At 42.4% G+C, this 21,984-nt stretch overlaps 1 protein-coding gene across 1 annotated transcript in view; it reads left to right on the top strand.

Annotated features, from left to right (window-relative positions):
* The first annotated feature begins 2,882 nt into the window (after window positions 1-2,882).
* PRICKLE1 (prickle planar cell polarity protein 1) overlaps window positions 2,883-21,984 on the top strand; it is a 67,256-nt gene continuing 48,154 nt past the window's right edge. Inside the window, exon 1 of the mRNA XM_035126537.3 lies at window positions 2,883-3,169. The gene's annotated coding sequence lies outside the window, so the exon portion shown is untranslated. The remainder of the gene's footprint in view (window positions 3,170-21,984) is intronic.

The following is a 21,984-nucleotide window of genomic DNA, read 5'->3' as shown; positions in this document are numbered from 1 at the left end:
CAGCATGACAAAGCCGCTTCTGGTGAACCAGAGCAGCACACGGAAACGCCTTTTACCTTCCTGCTGTAGTGGTTCCTATTCATCTACTTTCAAACTGCTAGGTTGGCAGGAGCTGGGACCGAGCAACGGGAGCTCACCCTGTCACAGGGATTCGAACCGCCGACCTTCTGATCAGCAAGCCCTAGGCTCAGTGGTTTAACCCACAGAGCCACCTGGGTCCCCTTACCAAAGGTAAATTCCACCGAGTCAATGGGGCTCTCTCTCAGGGAAATGGGTATCTTGCGGTGTTTCCCACATATTGCTTCCAGTAAAAAAAATATGGAAGGCATGTTTCCATGTGGAAAACTACGTATATGATATTGTGGGAGTATATTGCATTTATTCTCTAGAAAAAGGGGTTTCCAGCCCCACACCAAACAAATAACCAAATAACACATTTTTTTTTTTAAAAAAAGCAGACAATATACAGGCAACCCCCAATTTGTGTGGGAATTGCATTCTGGGTCATCGTGCACGACACTATTCACAACACTTTTAGTATGCTGTGGGGTTAAATGGAAGGTGAAGGTTTTTCATCATAATGAAATGCATTTTAGATAAAGAAATGTACAACTTAAAAACAGTAGCAAAGAACTATTTTAAGAGCAAGATAATCAAACACCCCAGAGATAAATCTCTCAATATGACTGGAAACAAAAGAACCTGTTCTTGTTTTCTTAAAAACATAAGCATCTAATTTCCTATATTAGCCAAGCCAAGATCAATATGGGCAGAAACAAGTGAAGGAAATAATACAGCAGTGTAGATCTGAAGGTGCCTAGATATTACTGTGATAAGAGTTTCAGAAATGCTTGAACAGACAGCACAAAAGAACAGAGCAAAATCTACATGGCATAAATTAGGAGCAAACAGAGCATAACAGTTCTGATAAGGTTTTCTGCGGTCTTCCTCCTCCTCCCCACCCACCATCTATTTCCCTTACTAGGTAATCCCTGAACCATTTTCATCTAGGGTATGATGTTTCAGGATATTAGCTGAAACTTTCATAATCTTTCAGTTCCGCCCCCCAAAAAATGCTAATTCTAGATCACAGTTATGGATGTTATTGATCTCACTGAATTTCAAATGAAGTGTACACCACCTCTTCCATTAGAAAATCTCAATGGAGGTGAGATTTGCCCAGGTTTATACCCTGTGATTGATAAAAAGTACTCTGCTCTATTTTGATGACCCAGATCCTGCATTTAAAAACTGGGAAACAAAGCATACTCTTCTACTGAAGAAAAGCTGTGCCTGATTGTTTTAATTAGTGCATTCATTTTCTGCATTTAATATACAGGAAGGTTATTAGACTATTATTTTAAATGATTGCACATACTTTTTGTTGTGGCAAACCACATGCAACTATGCTTGTGAGAGAAATCTTATCCATTTCCCCTCAAATCATGTCTGGCCTATTTTTGTCAAGGAAATAAAAAAGCATTCTGCAAATGATGCTAAGAAACTCATTTAAGCTCCATTCCTATACTAACTGAACTGGGTGGGACTTACTTCTGGTTGGAATATTTTTGTAGAATTGTAGAGTCCCTGAGGGTCATCTAGTCCAACCCCCTCCAATTTATACATATTAATGCCCTAACTCATAAGGCAGCTTCCTAGGCTCACTTCTGCGTTACATACATGATGTAGAAAGTGAAGTGAAGAATACATGCAGACTCATAGCTGAAAACTGTGTCGGTTTATTAAGAAGCCAGAGTTGTATACTGCTCATCTTTCCCTGCCCCAATGTTGCAGCAATATATGCCTGAAAAGCTCAGTATAACGTGCATATTGCTCAATTAACCCATCACTTTCCACATGTACAACATTGGTGAATGTTGACCATTAAACCAACTTAGCTGTTGACTGAAAAAATATTGAGCATAGCTTGCAACATTTGAAAATAATTTTGTTTTAGCATATTTATTTATTAACATTTGCGCGGGGGGGGGGTTGTCTTTACTCCACTTCCCTGAATGCAAATTCCATTGACTTCCGTAGGATTTGCTTCCAAGTAAACGGGCGTTACGAGCCATATGCTTCGCGGTTCATAGGAATACAACTGGCAGCACATCAAACGGTGAAATCAAATATTACGGTATCTCGACGCCTTTTTCTGGATGCCAGCGGGTGGGTCCGATATATACTTGTATGCATATTATGGCAGAATCCCAAAAACCTTGTCCACATCTGCGGAGAGATGCCTGGGGCAAATATAGAAACCGAATGGAGCGATCAACTGCCTCCCTCTCCCAAGATTAGTAGGTAGCAATTGTGTGTGGGGGGGGGAGAGAGAGCTAAGTGTCAATTTCATCGGAGGAAATTGGCAACGCCAGCTCTTCCGCCCCTTTCGTAGACGCATATCCATCAAGGGAAGCGTTTGAAACTTTTGCCATGCCTGGGCGAACTTCAATTGGCGTGCAAAAAGCTAATCACCAAATGACACAGTTGGTTAGAGCGTGGTGCTAATAATGCCAAAAGATGCAAGTTCGATTTCCCCTTATGGGACATTCCTGCATTGCAGGAGGGTGGACTAGATGACCCGCAGGTTCCCTTCCATGCTTCTATGGGACGTTGCCCTTTTATAGCGCGCTGCAGCAGTCTTGCGGGGCTCCTCCTCCTTCTCCCTCCCCCAACCCCCAAAACTTTTCCACGCGACACCAGGGGGAAGCGTCGCGTGCGCGCAAAAAAGTCCACCTTTCTCTATTGACGCGATCCACCCAACCGGGTTTTCCGGAGTGCCGACAAAACGAGGCCCTTCGGCGATTGGCTGGCGCGGCCAGCTGCAGCCAATGGACTGCGAGGAAGGCTTTCCTCATGGCAAGCGGGTGCCGGGCGCCGGAGTTCCAGTAGGGGAAGAGGGTCTGCCGCCGAGGGGTTCGCTGTTCGCTCTCTGCTGGCGCGGAGGCTCGACGCTTGCTCGCTCGCCGTCCCCGGAGGCGCCCTTCGCCGCGTTTCCGCTCGACATGCGCGGCTTCGGCGTGCGCTGATTTTCCGCGAGGGGTAGAGCCGCCGAGCGAGGCACCCGGCAGGCGCTGCTGCTGCTGCTGTCTCCAATGTGGGGATCGCCGTCCGGCGTACCGACGAGAGCACCTGGGCGGCTTCGTGGCCGGAGTCCTTCTCGTCGAGGGTGAGTCTGTGCTGCAGCAGAGACAGAACGGGGGGGGGGGGGTCAGGATTTGCTTTCTGTGGTGTGGGGCACTTTCCGTAGAATCCCTCAAAGGAGGTCGCAGGATCGCCGCCGCCCCCCTCCTCCCTCTTAGCATCTCCTGCTACTCTCCAAGAAAAGTCCCCAGAAACTGGTTACTGGAATAGGAAATCTAGCTAAAACAAGCACCCCCTCCCCTCCACAGACATTTAACTTCTACCAGTGATCTTCTTTTCAAATTCCTCAGTGGTAAGTTTTAGTCTGCACTTAATGAGGGACTTAAAACACCCACCCCAATTTACTTAAGAGTAAACCCCACTGTTTGTTTGTTTTTTAAAATGTTTTAATTGAATATTTTCTTGGGTTACAAAAGTACCATCGTCTCTGTTTTCAAATCATAAAGTCTTTTCTACGGATCGGTTATCTTCGATGTGAGACATTAATGTTGTATATAGTATAGGTTTGGGGAGGGAGAGGGGGGGAACCCCACTGTGGACTGCGTCTTGCGTGGAATGTTACTTCGCCTCTTTTATATACGTGCATTTTGATTCGGGCTGGTCAAGGTGAATTATGGAACCGAAACACGGAGTACTACGGTAGTTAACTCTCATTGGGGTAGAATAGCGAAAAGAGTGCTCTCCTTTCCCGGTGTAAGGGATACAGTATTCAGTTCAATCCGCCGTTGCTTCTGTTTGGAAAAGGGTGAGTGCTTTAGGGTTGAACCCCCTAACGCCGCAGACAGTCCACTTTTACTGGGAGTAAGCCCCTTTGAACTCTGTAGAGCCTACTTTTGAGTAAGCACCCATAGAGTTGGATCTGCAAGAAGAAAGGACTATGCGTGCATTGGTGTGTGGGTGTGCAAACCCAGAATTTGGAGAGTTTTTAGCTTGCAGAAGAATCGTGTCCAGAATGGGGCTGGTGCAACTTTTTGCTGTAACTTTCTCAAGTAGGATCTAAAGCAGCTTTTAATTTTTAACGTTGCATGGCTATGCCTTCTTCATCCCCCCCCCCAACCACCACGAAGAAATACAGTATAAGTATCAGAAATGGAACATAGCATTAGGAACTAGCGAAACTATTTTTTATATCAAGGTCAGGGTATGTGTGTAATTAAATCTCTTTGCACTTTTTTATTAAAAAAAGAAGCTATATTTATCTCCTATGCCTATAGCAATAAACTGTTTCGCTGCGATCAAAAGGATGCGTTTAAAGAGCACACAGCCAGTGTGGCAGTTGCTGCGGAATATCTGCCACTTTATATATTTATTTATGCAGTCCATGCAAGGAAAGCTCCCATCTGTCTTCCTAGCAGCGGGCCATGGCTATAGATGGGTGTGAGTTTCAGGGAGTCTGCCTGAATCAGGCTCCAGATGTGTGAGCTCAGCTGTTGTCTGTCACTTGGGTGACAACTGGCTCTCCCCCCCCCCCAGTACAAGCAAGGCTTTGCTTTCTCCATTATCCTCAGTCAAGTGTCAATGTTTCAACTCCCTCCTATTATTTTGTATATACAGGGCAGCCCCGCAGGAGTTCCTTTGGCAATCCCTAACAATATGTCTGGGTCTTGGTTCTTTAAAGTTGTGAAAGGATGGGAGGAAGGTTTTTAACTCTTGAAGGTGAAAACCATCTAAAATTCAGTTTTAAGGTACAGAGTTGGCCTTCGCTACTTTACTTAGAAAGTGCAAAGAACATTAATCTCCCCTCCCCTTTCCAAACAACATTGAGCCTTAGCTTGGAGATCTAAAACTTAAAGCAGTAACCATTTATTTTGGCTGACTTGGCTGGGGGGGGGGCACTCATCTTAAGGTGTATATGTGGCTATGTTTGGGCCTAGCTCAGAAATCTGTCACTGTTCCCACAGCTGGGGGTTAAGGAAAACAAAAATAAAGCTCTTTTTGTACTAGCTTTAGTGTTTTTAAATGCCATCAACTGGGAAGCTTGAAGCACAGTGGGGAAGATTTTACAACTCCTAGCGCAATCTTGATGCAGAAGATTTAAAGGCTCGCCCTGTGTATTTCCCACATACTAAAACAAAAAGGTGACAAAAATAAATGGCTATCATGCCTTTTTCCATAGCTTGAGGTGTGATTGAGAACACTGACCTTTAGCTAGCTGTTTCCCCACCCACTTTGCCTGCAGCAAATTTAGCAGAATCTAGGTTTTTAAGATTCATTTGGCTCTGCCATTTCCCAAGTATTTCAGTTCATGTAGAAGGTTCTGTTTTCAGTTGCTTGCTGGAGGAATCGTTTAGTTTTTATTTATGCTTAAGTTTTAAAAGTAAATACTCCAGCAACAGACATGGATTTTTCCCTGGGTATTTCCCCCAGCAAAAGCTGGTAGAAAGTTAAAAACAATTACAGCTTGATCCTGTGAATGTTTACTTGGAAAAAGTCCCACTGCACTAAAGGGGGGCTCATGACTGTGTAAGCCTAAAGCTTTAATCCTAGGCATCTTTAGTTGGGAATGAGTCCCATCGAACTCTGTAAGACATAAACTTCCAAGTTAACTTTGCTTAGGATCACAATGCAAGTTGTAGATTTTATAATTTGGGAGCCACATGGCTATTTTCTCTTTGTATTAACAGATATTGCAGTTGGGTCAGCCTTAGTTACCTAGGCAAACTTTAACATCAGCTGGGTGGTGGTGGAAACCTTACAGGGTTAATAGCTGAGCTATTAAGATTGAAGTCAGATGTGGCTAAAAGCAACAGGGGAGTCTGGATTTCCCTAATATCCTGTAGTATAACTGAAAAGGTAATTGTATTTTAAAGGTTTTTTAAATAATAATAAAAAAACCACACTGTTTCTATTTAGGACTTTAAAAAAGAAAAGCTGAATGGAACCCCAAAATGCTTTAATGCAGTGGTGAATTGAGAATTAGGTGAAGATGAGATTTTAAAATCATGCAGTATGTGAAGATTTTTGCACAGAAATGAAAGTAATCCCGGAAGTTTCTTGTTTAAATGACAAGGTTTGCCACTATAGAAAACCAGGATGTAGAATTGTTATATCCATGTGAGTAGAAAATGTTATTGGAGACTATTGATAATAAAATGTTTAGTCAAGAACATTATACTTGTCAGAGATGTTGAAATATTTTGTTTCTTGCTACATGGATAACTGAGGTGTACTTCAGCGAAACAAATGCTTCTCCCTCGGTTGTTAAATGTTTGGTCTGTCTCCCCCTATTGTTTGAGAAAATGCATGGGTTAAGTGTGTCTTAACTAAGTACATTGGAATCTCTTATTTGCTCATAACTGGCGTGGGGACTCTGGGGAGTTTTAAGTCTGGGGGAAAGAGGGCCTTGTGGTAATTGTGCCTGAACCTCAGCTCATTGCTGTACACGTGTGCTTGACTGAGCAACAGTCACCAAATGTCACGGGTAACCAACAGGGCTCCTTTCATGTGTTGTGGGATTCCAGCTCCCATCAGCCCCAACCTGCATGGCCAATGGCAAAGGGTGATAGAAGTTGTCATCCAACAGCATCTGTAGGGCACCATGTTTGCTACCCCTGCCATAATCAGTAGGAACAGCTTCATCTGCCAACACATACCCAGCCTTCAGTAGAAAGCTATGGTACTGAAAGTGACTCAAAGGCCTATGCCACATGTAGAACTGCCACCCTGTGCAGTAGGGTCAACATTTTCCAATAGTGGCATGGGAGTCAGCAAAAGAGAAATTCAAACCCCAGCCTGACACGCTGGAGGGGCTTTGGATGTTGTGGAGACATCCCTGCTGCTTGAGGCCCTCTGCCCCAGTGTGCCCATTGAAAGTATGGGCAGGCAGAACTAATGCCAGCTCAACCCCCTGAAATGAGGTCTTCCTGGGGAAGAGGTAGACCTGAACCAGCCAAGGTTCTGCTGAATCCTAAGTCAGTCTAGCTCAGGCATCCCCAAACTTCGGCCCTCCAGATGTTTTGGGCTACAATTCCCATCATCCCTGACCACTGGTCCTGTTAGCTAGGGATCATGGGAGTTGTAGGCCAAAACATCTGGAGGGCCGCGGTTTGGGGGTGCCTGGTCTAGCTACTGGTGATGGGCCCAGTTCTGACATAGCCACTCCAAAATGGAGGGGGATACCTACTATCCTCTGCCTTGACCAGTGTGAGCAGCAGAGCTTTGGGCAGGCATGTCAAACATGCGGCCCTCCAGATGTTTTGGCCTACAACTCCCATGATCCCTAGTTAGCAGGACCAGTGGTTGGGGAAGATGGGAATTGTAGTCCAAAACATCTGGAGGGCCGCATGTTTGACATGCCTGGCTTTGGGTGTAGTGGTGGCTTCTCCAGTTCATTCGACCATGCTGCTCCCCAGCCAGAAGTTGGGTTTGCTATTTCACATTATGCCTATACATACCAATTTGTACCTGACTAACAGCTGTAGCAAGGGGAAAGGAGGTAAGAGGACAGGCTTTGTATGCAAAAGGCAGTAGCATTTTCTGGTTAGGCTGGGGAAAATCCTTGCCTGCAGTCTTAGAGAAGTGGGGGACCTTTAGCCCTCCATAAGTTACTGAACTTCAACTCCCATCAGCCCTAGTAAGCATGGCCAATGGCTAGGTATGATGGGAGTTGTAATTTAGCAATATCTAGAGGACCGAAGATTTCCCAAGCCTACCTGCCCCAGAGAGCTGCTACCATTACAGTAATTGTAGGCAATACTGAGCTAGAAGAACCAGTGGTCCGAAGGAATGTTCTGTGTTTTGGTGAGCATACCTAGTCTCACCATTTGACCAAAATGATTGTAACCTTAAAACTAAACTGTAGATTATGATTATTATTGTTGTTTTTTGCTCTTATTGTGCCTTGATATAAATGAGCCTTTTGTCTGCTCTCAGTTTTGTCTGAAGCAAGTAACTTTGCCTACTATTCAGATTCCTAAACCAGCTGCAGCCTTTGGTTTTTATACTTCTATGTTACTCTGAAGCAGTTGACCATAGTTTCATGTGTCAGATAAAACAGACAGCTACAGTCAGAGGTTTCCTGGTTTAAACACATGCGTAGAGGAAAGGCTTGTCCATGTCTCAGTTTAATAAGCAGAACTATGCTTGTCTGAATGCAACCAAAAACTTGGCTAGTTGCTTCACATCACATTTTCAGGGCCCCTTCACACTAGCAACATACAGCCATTCCAGTTTCTAGATAACATATCAAGGTATATGAGTGTGTGCTTGCCCTTTTCTCACCTTTTATTGTCTTTACTATCTACAGTCTTTGTTTGCTTTTTATCTTAGCCAGACTGACTTATCATTCCCCTCACAGTGATTATTACCTTTTCCTCCTCAGAAGTTGGAATATTCACAGATGTTCTGTGACACTACAACACTATTAAGGCACTAGTGTTTTAAGATGTACTTGTGGCATCATTTTAAGATTAAACTTTGAACAATAAGGCTAATGTGAGCAGTTGCTTTGACGATGGCACCTAGAGGTTCGTTCATGTATAATTTGTCATTGTTTCCAAACAAACTTTTCAGTAGCAAATGTGAGAACGCCTTTCTCCTTGTCTTGTACAGTAGTGGAATTTCTAGTTTAACCATATAATTGAGACATCTGACGTTGTAGCTGCCATGAATATTGTGGGATAGCTGTTGGATATGTGTTCTCTAAATGTGAACAGAATTTAACCATGTGAAACAATTTGTGAAACACTTTTATTTTATGTAAGGACAAGTTCGTTAACTCGGCCAGCTTTAATTGTTCGGTTTAATGTAAAAGGTAACCTGAAGTTACCTGTTTGGGGCATCAGTCTTCTAGGTATACAGAGGTGAGTACCTTCCCCCACTTGCTTATGGGTTTGCCATAACAGGAACTGGAGGGAGGGCATTTCTTTTCTTCATCAAGCTGAAGAATGGTGAGAAGCAACATGTTTTACAACTTATAGCACACTGATGTCATGACATTTCTGGCAGCAAGTACTCAGACTAATCAGATCATTTTCCTCCTTGCCAAAATGACAGTCTTTCCAGATGCGGTTTCCTTCGTTCTTGGTCCATTGTCAAAGGGTATTTCCAGTTCTTGAGATAAATTTCTCAAGGGCCCTGTAATAACTCTAACTTTGTTTTTCTATTACATTCATGTTTAGACTTTGTTCTAACTGAATTAATTATCTTAGGAAGACTCCAGGAACATGGTATGGCCATGCAGTGTGTTTTCATTACAGCTTTTTTTTTTTATCTGCAGAGAGATTTCCCACAATATGCACAATAATTAAGATGCATCAAACACTTAAAGCTGTCTTTAATAATAATAATAATAATAATAATAATAATAATAATATGCTACAAAGGTGCTGTCATTTACCACTTTCTCTTCCCACTTCCCCCTTTCTTCCTTTTTTTTGGGAGACGCAACATTAGCTACAAGTCCTTACAGACTTAAATGTACTTGAACACATTGAAATGTCTGGCCCAAGTGCAACTAACCCTGTTGGATTGTGGCCACAATTTGAATTACTGATGACCAAAGGCAAGATAATACCATAAAGTTAACCTGCAGGATATTTCCCTACAAACTTTGCTGGTTCATAAAAATTATTTTCTTAGGACACTTCTCTCTTGCTGACCAAGCTGTTTAGAGGCTGGCGTTTTCTACCCAGAAGCCCCTCTCCATGCCGACACTGCAAGCAGCAGTGAAGACTTTATGTGCTGTAGTGGTTAAGAGACTGAGCTGCAAATAAGGAAATCCCTGGTTTGGATTTTGCCTCTTCCATATACTCACTAGATGGCCTTTGGCATGGTACCCTCAGTCTCGTATTGGCAATTTAGAAATAATACTAGTTTTACTTACTTTTCAGGGATGTTATAAATTGGATGATCCATATAAAGCACTGTGAACAGTTGAAAATGCAGCTGTTGGCAGGTTACTTTGTCAAAATGAAAGGAGATGCCCCACAGGTTTCCCTGCCACTTCTTATACTGGGATGGAACTTGCAGATTACACTTGGAAACTGAACGGAATCTGTTCCGGAAGTCCATTCAACTTCCAAACGTTCAGAAACCAAAGCGTGGCTTCTGATTGGCTGCAGGAAGCTCCTGCGGCCAATGGGAAACCCCGTTGGATGTTTGAGTTCCAAAGAACGTTCGCAAACCGGAACACACACTCCCTGGTTTTCGGTGTTTGGGAGCAAAACATCCGAGTACCAAGCCGTTTGGGATCCAAGGTACCACTGTATTCCCTGCCCAGACAAAAACAACAACAACAACACATGAAATACCTATGCTTTTCTTCTAAGCTGGTAATGACTCTCCCAACACCTAATTTGAAGTCTTTCAGAAGCTTCTGGAATGATCTTTCTTCGGATGTTAGATGGAATGTCTTCTGGTGCAGGTCTAGCTTCTAACTTAGTGCAGGTCAGGCCAGAGGCAAGATGAAGTCCATTACCTGTCAGTTGGCTATGTCTGCTTGGAATACATGCATTAAATCTTGCCATCAAAGGTATAGAAGCTTTTTGAGCTGTTCTGCTCTGTTCTACCTCACTTTACTGCTCTTCTTTTGGTCTGTAAGCCAGAATGTCTGGGATATGCCCAGGAATGCAAGCAAATCTATGAAGACATTAGCATGCTTACATTGCATTCAGCGGTGTCTTTTTTTTTAGCAAAAAAAAAAGCATGAGCTGCAGATCTCCCACTTTACAGTTGTGGTCTTTGCCTTCAGTAACAACTCTTGTTTTGAACTACTGCCAATTATGCACAATATTGGCAGCATGAAGCAGCTGTGTATTTTAAAAAAAGAAAGCTTCTCTAACAACCTTCTGAGAATGCAATTATGATTGTATTTAATTTGAATAAGGATTCTTGGTTTCCTGTTACTTCCTTCTTTTTTTGGTAAGCAACTTTCCCAATAGCTCCAATAGGCAACATCCAACTTAAAGCCCATTGCTTTCAGTGGGTCCATTATTGAGTATGACATAGTGTTAGATATCACCCATTGCCTTTTAAATCTTACAGAAAATGGCCCCACAATGCCCATTTGCTGTAAGACTTGTTGAAACTCAGGACAGATCTTCCTATGGGCAAAAATATTTTTTTGCCCATAGGAACGCATTAATTGAATTTCAATGCATTCCTATTCCATTCCTATTCAATGCATTTGTCTTGCGAGGTACCACTGTACTGAATTTAGGCAGCATGCCAAACTATGGTTAAGGAAGCTTGGTGTGGTCTGATTTACAACAGACCATGGTTGTGATCTATCAACAAAGCAGAACTGGGTACTGTAATTTGAAATGTGTTTGCAAACCATGGTTTCAGTGACCTCTTCAATGTAGGAAGGAGAGGTAGTACAGCTCGTTTAGATGCATAATTAAGACTTTTTAATTTAGCAGAACCTTTTCAGAACGAAAGTTTAATTGTCTTGTAGCACTGAATTGTAAATTTAACTCTGTTAGTTTTGATGTTGTCTTTGTCCATGGAGTTTTCTTGGCAGGGATACTGGAGTGGCTTGCCAGTTCCTTCTCCAGGTGGCTCATGTTTAGTCAAAACTCTCCACTATGACCTGTCCATCTTGGGTGGCCCTGCATGGCATAGCTCATAGCTTCTCTGAGTTATTCAAGCCCCTTCGCCACGACAAGGCATTGATCCATGAAGTGGGAGGCAGTGCAAGACAGGAGTGCCTGGCGTGCTATGGTCCATGGGGTCACAAAGAGTCGGACATGACTAAATGACTAAACAACAACAACAACAAAAGTTTTGGTGTATCTTTTATATTCTATTTTAGTTACCTGTGCCCCAAGGAACTATAGTTGATAATGGGTATAACTCTAGGGATGGAAGGAAGAGACAAGAGTGTGGAAACATAGCATGGCAGGCATGTAGACTCTAGAGTTTGGCGTTTGCCCTGGCCTTCTATTCCTATTGCCATGAACTTTTTAACCAAATCATCTATAGTTCTGCTAAGATAGTAGACCTCATAGGCTCAGTGAGTCTTCTGGAAAGTTAAGTACCGGTATGTGCTGGATCGCAGTGCTATTTGGAATAGCAGCCAATCCTTCCAACAAGCCAAGCTTCTTGCCTTCTGAGACTTTGATGGGCTTTGGAGGATAAATATCTGAAGTCCAAGAATAGAAACATGAGACAGGCCCTTGCTCAGCACCTGTGATCTGCAGCAGAAGTACCCAGCCAATCTAGTTAGCTTTAGCCAATGCCAGCCCTTCATCTGTTCAAGAGCTTAGCTTCTCTTTGTTTCAGCCAAAAATGCTCAGTATAGCTTATTGGTGCTTTCGATGACCTGCATGTCTAGAACATTTTCATTTTGTTTAATTCGTAAGATTGATTATGGTCCCCTGGTGTTCTGATGGTCAGCCTAGTCAGTACCTGCTGATTCCTAAGATATCTGTAGGGAGTGTTGGATTAAGTGGAGCCTCTTAAGAAGCAATATACTTATTATGCTCAGAAGCAAGAGTGCATGCCTGGGATCCCTTAACGCTGATTAGTTATGCCTTGCCTGTTAAGAGTAGATACTTGGGATCTCTTGCTTTGTAAAATTTGAAACACTTGGTGGACCACAGGGAAACAATTGGTTTTAAAAAAAAACCCAAAGTGGCCCACACACATATGAATGGGTCCTCCTCTTGCCTTCGAAGAAATAATTAATGTGTCTGTGTCGACTTATAATATACATACACTGTACTCATTTCTAAATGGAATTAAGTTTGGCATGAAACCCTGTCTTGTGTTTTTGCAGATGTTTCCTGAAATGTGTGGATTGTGTAATAAAACATAAGAATTTTGGAAGGCTTTCTGTTTCTTTTGTTTGTCATGATTATCTTATGGAGAACTTCATTGTGAGATCTTTCTGCCTGTGTTCAAGGCACAAAGAGAGGCTCTGAAGTGATAAATATAGTTTTCATTTATGGCTGATCACTGAAGTGATTTAGATCTTTGTTTCTTGTGCATGTGGAAGAAAGGAATGATATAATATTGTACATTTGTTTGTTTTAGTAAAATGTAATCCTATAAATTCCTTTGTGCTCTTTCTGTAAGTCTAGACAGCTTGGTGGGCTAAAAGCCAACAAAACGTCCTTGCTCACTGCCCAGTGTGCTTGAAAGAACAAGACAACTGGCCGCCTATGCTGGAAATAAATTCTTTATTTACAAAAGAGGTTAAACCAGAAGCTGCTTTGCTCAGAAGAGTAAAGTCTTAACGGCTAAGAAGTCCAGATCTCAATAGGCTTCACTTGTGCTTTCAAAAGGCTTGTTCTGAGCTCCTGATTTATTGGAGTGGGGAATACTATTGAAGATCAAATGATGTTGCCATTTGATTGATTGACATACTGTTCTAATGCTTTGTGGTAGGTTGTTGAGAAACAATCATGTCTCCAAGCTGGCTCTAACAACTACAATATAGAAATTGCTGCCAACATCCTTGGATCCCGCTACTGACAACTGGGGGGGAAATGGGCAGGGATACTCCTGGAGGAGAAAGGCTGCTCCCAAACACTTCCAGCCTCTTCCTTTTTAAGGTTATGCATTGTAGCTCTGTGAGGGGGTAAAAACTACAGTTCCCAGGATTCTTTTGGGGAAGTAATGCCCTTGAAATGCATGGTGTGCTGCCATTTCAGTGGTTTATAACATTGGATCATTTTTGGTAAAGTCTTTCCGCCTCCACCCTCTTTAGATCAAAGCAGAGCTTTCAGTTGAAACCGTCTAAAGACTGCTAAATACACATCTTGTTGATGAATACTGAGACTAAGCATGGGTAACCTTCTCTAGATTTAGCCAGCATTGTAATCTTCCTCCTCCTCCCCCCACGACAACAAAATGTAATAATATATTTAACAGACACACACAAACAAAATGGACTCTATTACACTTTGGACTTGCATTAATTTGGAATCCTTTTGACATGTTGTGTTACCATTTGGGACTGAGGTTTTGTCAGCACTGTAATTGTTCTTGGCATTATTGTATTTATGGTCTTATGGATTCAGTTGGTAATGAGTAGTGTAAGAGCTGATTATCTAAATTGTGGAGTCAGTCTTTTAGAATTAGCAGTGCTTATCATCTGACGCTCCTTAATGTAACTAGGAGCAGTTTTCTCCTTTTCTGACTTTTCAGAGGCATGTGGTTTAGATAGGATTTTTTCTACTTACGAATTTTTAGTTAGGGTTGCTTCAACTTACGATTTTTTTTCTCCCAATGCATTCCTATGGGATTCGACTTACAATTTTCTTCGACTTACAAATGTGCATTCAGAACGCATTAAATTCGTAAGTAGAGGTACCACTGTAAATGCTTTCTTTATCTGAGCCCAGCTAATAGTGTTGCAGTCAGTCAGTCAGTCACTCAGATAATGTTGCAGTAAACCAGGCATAGGCAAACTCTGCCCTCCAGATGTTTTGAGACTACAATTCCCATCATCCCTGACCACTGGTTCTGTTAGCTGTAGTCCCAAAACTTATGGTGGGCCGAATTTGCCTATGCATACAGTAAACGGTGATAGTGGGGAGCTGAACGTCCCACTTTGCAGCATGCACTGACTACAAATGGTTAGCCGTGCAGGATCTCAAAGTTTAAGTGGAAGGAAGCTTCTTGGTTACAAAGTCCCTCTTTATGCTTGCTTGGAAGATTTTCCTTGTTAAACTAGAGTCCTACAAATGATAACTACACAAGGGATCCTTGGTCAAATTGTACTTCCGGAGCATAGATGTTGCAACCCAACTCAAGGTGTTGTAAGCCTTTATATTAAAGAGGTGATTGAGTGCCAATATCTGTCTCTCTCAAAGAGTTGTATACAGAAATTTCCATTCCTGTCCTGCACCACTGGAAATATGGTTGACCTCCAACTTGTGGAAATCTGCTAACTGGTCACTACCAAGCTGGACCTTGAATAACTCAAGACAGATAACTGCTATGACATAAGTTGTTGAAAAAAGAAAGAACTATTATGCATTGTATTTGTTAGCTGCTTTTCTTACAGAGGTCACTGAAAGTGACTTACCTTAAAACCAGTTTAAAAATCGACAATGAATGCTAACACTCAAGATACAGTAGTTGGCCCCAGAGTTAGACATGTAAAATCCAGGGATATGGACAAGGAGTAAGATCATTTAGTCTTTTATGAAGCCACAGAGAGAGGTGGCTACGGTATGTGAATTAGACTGCCACGATGCACCCATAAAATAGTTAATGTGGGAGCAAGGCCAGCACAAAGCAGTTTATTTGCCTAACAATGTTCTTTTTTGCTCTCCTTTACCATTGCATGTCATGGGGTCGCTAGATGGGTTTCTCATGGTTCAGCTATACCAAGGTTTCCCCAATCTTTGGACTACAACTCCCTTCATCCCTCGCTAGCAGGAGCAGAGTTCAGGGATGATTGCAACTGGAGTCCAAAAACAGCAGGAAGACCAAGTTTGGGAAACCCTGAGCTATACCAATGAGACTAGGTGCATCCTTTTAAAAAAGAACCCTAAAAGTGTTACATTTTTGCATTTACTGTACAGTACATTACAAATCATGCACTCTTGAAGCGACAAATGTATTCATATAATTATGTGTTCAGTGTCTAAACTGTATTGACTTGGCTGTGTATGCGATTCTAACTCTTTACACTGTAACTAGAAAATTCTGGGCTTATAGTTTGCATGAACTCTGCATCCTTTCAAGCTCCAGTTTGGGGATTTTACATTAACAGTATGTGAGTAGTACTTTGTAACTTCTTTTTAAAATGTCATTTTGTTTGTAGGCTTGGCTCTTTAAAGGAGGTTCAACTAATGGTGATGAAGAATTAATCTTCCAGGGGGGGAAACCTGTCTCAATTTGCTGTCTCCATACTGTCGGCCGCCCGCCCTTTCTAGCCACAAGTTTTTCCATAAATGGAAAACTTGTTCTTTTCTCTCTCTTTTTTCAGACTCTCTCTGAATAGTTAATCCTGGGGAAGTGTCTGCTGAACAGCTACATAAAAACCTCAGTATTGCTACAAGTCTTGCTTGGATACTGGTACATGTGTACTTCTTGGCAATATATGGAGGTACTTAATTGGCATCTGTGCTCAAATCACTGACTCTGATTATACAGCAATGCTATAAAAAATATCCACACTAGGTCTGAGTTTGTTTTCCCACCCCCAAACAGTCCCCTTATTCATCAGAAGCAAGCTCTTCACCACTAGCTAGTGGAGTTTTAAAAACAACCACCTCTAAACACGATTCCCAACTGAACTTTTTTCTTATTTGAACAGTTCAAAAAATAACTTTGCCCAATTGGCTAATCTGAATCTTTTGGGGGGGGGGTACATAGAAAGATTTCTCTCAGTCACTTGAAATAAACTGAATCACGCTGGTTCCTGCAGTAGCCAATCAGATGGTCGTGGAAAGACTGCAAGCAAAATCTGAATGCAGCAGCGACTTCCCCACTTGAGATTCTCAACAACTGGTATTCAGAGAGACACTACTGAATTGCATACCATATTCCAGGCAATTATTTCTTGATATGTTATGATTCTATATTAAAAACTATTATTTCACTTGTTTGTAGTTGGGGAAAAAAAGCTTTACTCATTCAGTTCCAAGAGATTAGACCTGTTGCTGCTTGAGTTTTTGCCAATGCAATGTGTTCTCACACTCTAACTTCTTGTGTTGAGAAAAAGCACATGGTTCAGAAATAGATCTAGAAGTAGTTTGTAAGCAGTTGCTTGCTTCATGCAACACCAAACTACAGTGGTACCTCTACTTACGAATAACTCTACTTACAAATGTTTCTACTTACGAATGGAGCTCCGTCCGCCATCTTGGATGCGGTTTAGATAGGATTTTTTCTACTTAGGAATTTTTAGATAGGGTTGCTTCTACTTACGAATATTTTCTCCCAATGCATTCCTATGGGATTCGACTTACAATTTTTTTTGACTTACAAATGTGTGTTCGGAACACATTAAATTCGTAAGTAGAGGTACCACTGTATAGCTTAGCAGAGCGGCAGAGGCATCTCTGAGAGAAACTCTGATCCACTTTGCTTCTCCCCAGTCTTTTTTTTACTCCCATTTTAGAGAAGCCAAGGTTTGGCTTACTGTATCATGCAAACCAGGCTAGTGAGGGGAAATTTCAACTGGAGCCTTTTGCAAAACAGAACTACCGTAACTTTTGCCTTGTGCTGAAGTTTAATACTGTATACCAGTCATTAGCATAATTAGAAATGGGTTATTGGCTGCAGGGTTTATTTTTGTGTGAACTTATCAGATTTCCATGGAAAGGGTATACAGTATTTGGATTATATGGCAAAACCAGGGCTGGCATTTTGATGACAACAATGTCATGTGGGAGCTGCAAAAAAACATGTATTTGCAAGAGCACCAATCCTACCATAAACTTGCCTTGGTCTTTGGTTTGTCCTGTCCCATCACTGTTAGGCTGCCCTTGGAAATGTTTATTCATGAGGAAGTACTTACAGCAATCTCTACATGTGGCCCATTATTTATTTATTTTTTAAAGGTAAAAATGCTGACAGAATTTAGTGCGAAGGGGGAAAAAACCCCTAATTAATAGAGCCGAACTCCTAAAGGCACATGAAAGCTTTGTTTGCCTCTTAGATTTTCCTTTGTTTTACTATAATAGCTTACTAGTTTGCTGTGGAGTAGCCCTGAGTTCATTCTCCAAAGGGAAGAGTATATTCTTCACACATATGCTGTCTGCCACATTTCTTTGGCTCACACTGTGGAGGAAGATCATAAAAGCTTCAGTTTAACTTTTTAAAGTTAAAACCTTGGATTGCCCTCTGTTTGCAGATACATATTTGAAAAGATGAATGCAAGGAAGTGTCTTGCTGTGTTTAAAAATGGCTCTGCTCCCTGAAATCAGTGTAACGCTGTGATTTTTGTCTGTTGCACTGCTTCTTTCTGGTGTTTTTGCCTCGTGCCTTTGTACCTCGTTCTAGCAAGCAGTGTTGGCAACTGAATATGCACACTTGAGAGCAAGCCCAGTGAATTCAGCAGGACTGACTCCTGGGTAAACATTCATAAGATTATGCTGTTAATCTCAGGAATAGCCAGTTTTTGCTTTCCACAACTTGGCTCTCTCCAGATGTAGCCTTAAACATCTGGAGGGCATCAGGTTGGGAAAAACTGTCCTATCTTAATTTTTAAATGGAACACCTCTCTGCTCTGTGCATGCAACAAAGGAAACTGTTGGGAGTGAATATATATGCACTCTCTAATGATGTAACAACTTCTGTCTAAATCTTTCACCCTTCCACATTTGTTTTGCTTTCTTCATGGCATTGGGACCCTGTGAAATTGTGTTTCTGGTTATCTTTGACATTTAAGAAGTTTGAAATGTTTTGGAGGATAAGACTTAAGTTGTCCTGCTGTTGGGGTGGCAGAATGTCTCTGAATACCAGTTGCTGTGAATCACAAGTGGAGAGAATGGTGTTGCCTTTGGTTCCTTTTTGCAGGCCTTGCTAGAGGCATTTAGTTGTCCATTGTGAGAACAAGATGCTGAGTTGGATAGGCCTTTGACCTGATCTAGCAGGGATCTCCTTATGTACTTATGAGTTGAGAACTACTGTTGAATATGCAGCACTGTTTTAATAATAATGTTATGGATGGGGTTCTGGGTGTCCTGGGTGCCGAATAACCACCTCCATACTCGTGAAGGGGGCTTTACTCTAAACATTTTTAAAGCTGATATTTCCTGGAAATCTCTTTGCCCTATGCTCTAATGCAGGCACGTCCAACAGGTAGATCGTGATTTACCAATAGATCACTGGACATCTGTGATAGATCACTGGTAGATCACTGGCTCCCCCCAAAGAAGCTCAACAATTTTGGCTCCCCTGAAGAAAAGCTCAACACTTTTGCCCTGCACCCTCCAAAATGTGGGTTTCCTCCTCCCTAAAAAGCTCAACAACTTTGACCTGAACCCCCCCCAAAAAAACAGGGCTTTCCTTCCTAAACAAAAGCTCAACAACCTTGACCTGAACCCCAAAGGGGGGGGTAGATTACTGCCAATTTTTAACTGTGAGTAGATTGCAGTCTCTTGGGAGTTGGCCACCCCTGCTCTAATGTATTATTTGTATTATTATTTTATTATTTATACCCTGCCCATCTGGCTGGGCTTTCCCAGCCACTCTGGGCGGCTTACATTAAAAATTTCCCAATACAGGGCTGCCTTCAGATGTCTTCTAAAAGTCAGATAGTTGTTTATTTCCTTGACATCTGATGGGAGGGTGTTCCACAGGGCAGGCGCCACTACCGAGAAGGCCCTCTGCCTGGTTCCCTGTAACCTCACTTCTCACAGTGAGAGAACCGCCAGAAGGCTCTCAGAGCTGGCCCTCTGTGTCCAGGCTGAACGATGAGGGTATGGACGCTTCTTCAGGTATACTGGGCCAAGGCCGTTTAGGGCTTTAAAGGTCAGCACCAACACTTTGAATTGTGCTCAGAAACGTACTGGGAGCCAGTGAAGAACCTTTAGGACTAGTGTTATATGGTCTTGGCGGCCAGTCACCAGTCTAGCTGCTGCATTCTGGGTTAGTTGTAGTTTCCGAGTCACCTTCAAAGGTAGCCCCACATAGAGTGCATTGCAGTAGTCCAAGTGGGAGATAACCAGGGCATGCAACACTCTGGCTAGACAGTCTGCAGGCAGGTAGGGTCTCAGCCTGTGTACCAGATGGAGCTGCTACACAGCCACCCTGGACACAGAATTGACCTGCGCCTCCATGGACAGCTGCGAGTCAAAGATGTAGCCATTGATGCTGAGTATTTATGCAATAATTGCATTCTGTTAGGCAAACTGGATGTATAGAAGTGGAAACACAGATGGGGTGGGGAGAATAACCCAGTGAGCATAAGAACATGCTAAAGCTCTTAACTAGCTAGCTAGCAGAAATCTGTTTGAGATGCTTATATAAAAGAAAATGCCTCTTGACAAAGAGAACTGGCTTGTTGCACAGGGGCGACCTTTTTTAAAAAAAATCACATAATGTAAAAAAGGTGGCCTGCCACTTTGATCTTTAGCTTCTTGGACAGGATGTGTAAGTAAATAACTTAAAAGGGGAACAGCCTGCCAATAAGATGATTACATTCCCACATTCATTTTACCTGACATGAAACTGGTGCCTTTTGCAAGCATGCAGATCTTAACAAATTAATTAACGACCTGTTGTCTCTGTGGCATCAGAGTACCGTAGGAAAAAGCAAAGCATAATAACGCTGAATCCAATTTTAATCTCCAGCCAACACAAAAGTGATGGCTGCATTGCTGGTTCTTCTTGGCGCCAAACCAAGTAAGCTTGAACCAAGGAACCTTACAAATGGAATGATCTGTGGGAAGTGTTTTTATGTTTAAAAACCACATTTAATCATCAGTGCGAAAACCCAATCGAGATCAGTAAGGGGGGGAAAGCCAGAGGCAGCAAGAAAACAGATGGAAGGCACTCACTTTGTGACTGGGCCAGGGCCAGTTTTGCTGGTGATTTGGCATTGCTCATGTGTGGATGAGAATCTGTTTAGAAAGTAAGCATAGCTCATTGGCAGAGCATCTACTTTGCATGCAGAGGAGCCCTGGGTTCAACCCCTGGCATCTCCAGATAGGCCTGTCACAGACTGATGTTTGAAATGTTCTGGGGCTGCCGCCAGTGGTTCCAGCTGCTTTTGGACTACAATTCCCATGATCCCTGAGCACTGGTCCTGCCAGCTAGGGATGATAGGAGTTGTAGTCCAAAAGCAGCAGAAAGTCTCAAGGCTGGGAAACACTGGTGTGGACCAAGGCAGCCTCCTTTGTTAGGTAAACATACAAACTGACACCCACCCACCCAAAAAAAGTCTTATTGCTGCCGTTGAAAGGAAGGTTATGTTTTTAAAAATCAGAATAGCAAAGAACTGGGGCCCGTTTGAACAGTTTGTGACAATGCTTCTTTTTATTTAAACAAAAAAATCTGAAGAATTAACTACTTGACTTTGGCTTGACTCAAAGGAGCCCTTCCCAAATGTTAATTGTCTAGAGCCGTTTCCCCACCCCCACCCAAGCTAAACACTGATAATGGGTTAAGGAAAGGCTTCAGGGCTGGGAGTATCCTAGCATCTGTATGCCATGATTTCTGCAAGTCACTGCACTGGGCTTCTTTCTCAGAGCCACAGTTGTGTGCCTAAACTGTGGCCCTCCAGATGTTGTGATTCACATCTGCTATCACCCCTGACCACAGGCTATGTTGGCTGGAGCTGATGGGGAGTTGTCTAAAATATCTGGAGGACACCTGGTTAAAGAAGGCTGCCTTACAAGCTTCCAAGAATACATTTAGATTAATGCTGGGGCAATCGTTTTTTGTATCAAATATATGCGCTCACATGTGCGCTGCAGCACTGAATTTGGTCCAGAAATAAGTTTACTTCTGAGAGTGGTAGGCACCTTCTAATGATTGTATTGGAATTTTGCGAATCTTGGATTATCAAGTTTAATTCCCCCCCCCCCTTTTAACACTTGAGATGAGGTCATAGTGAGAGCTGGCTGCTGTGATGTTCTTTGCTTTGAGAGCTTTGCTTAATTGCAGGGGATAATTAATTTTAAGCTTTGTAGATTAGCGGTTACAAGTGTGTTAGGTTTCTTTTTACCATCCTCGTGGTTGCACAACTATCCAGTAGTTCTGCTACTTAACTGCCATTGCGACTAAAGCTACCAGTGAGATCTTTGACAAAGGGCTGTTACTGTTTGGTTTTTAAAAATAAAGTCAAGGAATGCCTTTGAGGCTGAAGAAAATGCATATATAATTTTATCAAAGTTTTCCTTAAGGGAGGAGGAAAGGGAGTCACTAGATGGCACTCTTAAAACGTGAAGCAATAATGATGACTCCTGGTGTGTGTTTTTTCTCCCTTTCTAC

The sequence above is a fragment of the Zootoca vivipara genome, chromosome 9, assembly GCF_965207765.1.
Source record: "Zootoca vivipara chromosome 9, rZooViv2.hap1.1, whole genome shotgun sequence".
In the NCBI taxonomy this organism is placed as follows: Eukaryota; Metazoa; Chordata; class Lepidosauria; order Squamata; family Lacertidae; genus Zootoca; species Zootoca vivipara.
Note: the sequence above shows the minus strand (reverse complement) of the source record. Positions and strands in the feature narration are given on the sequence as shown.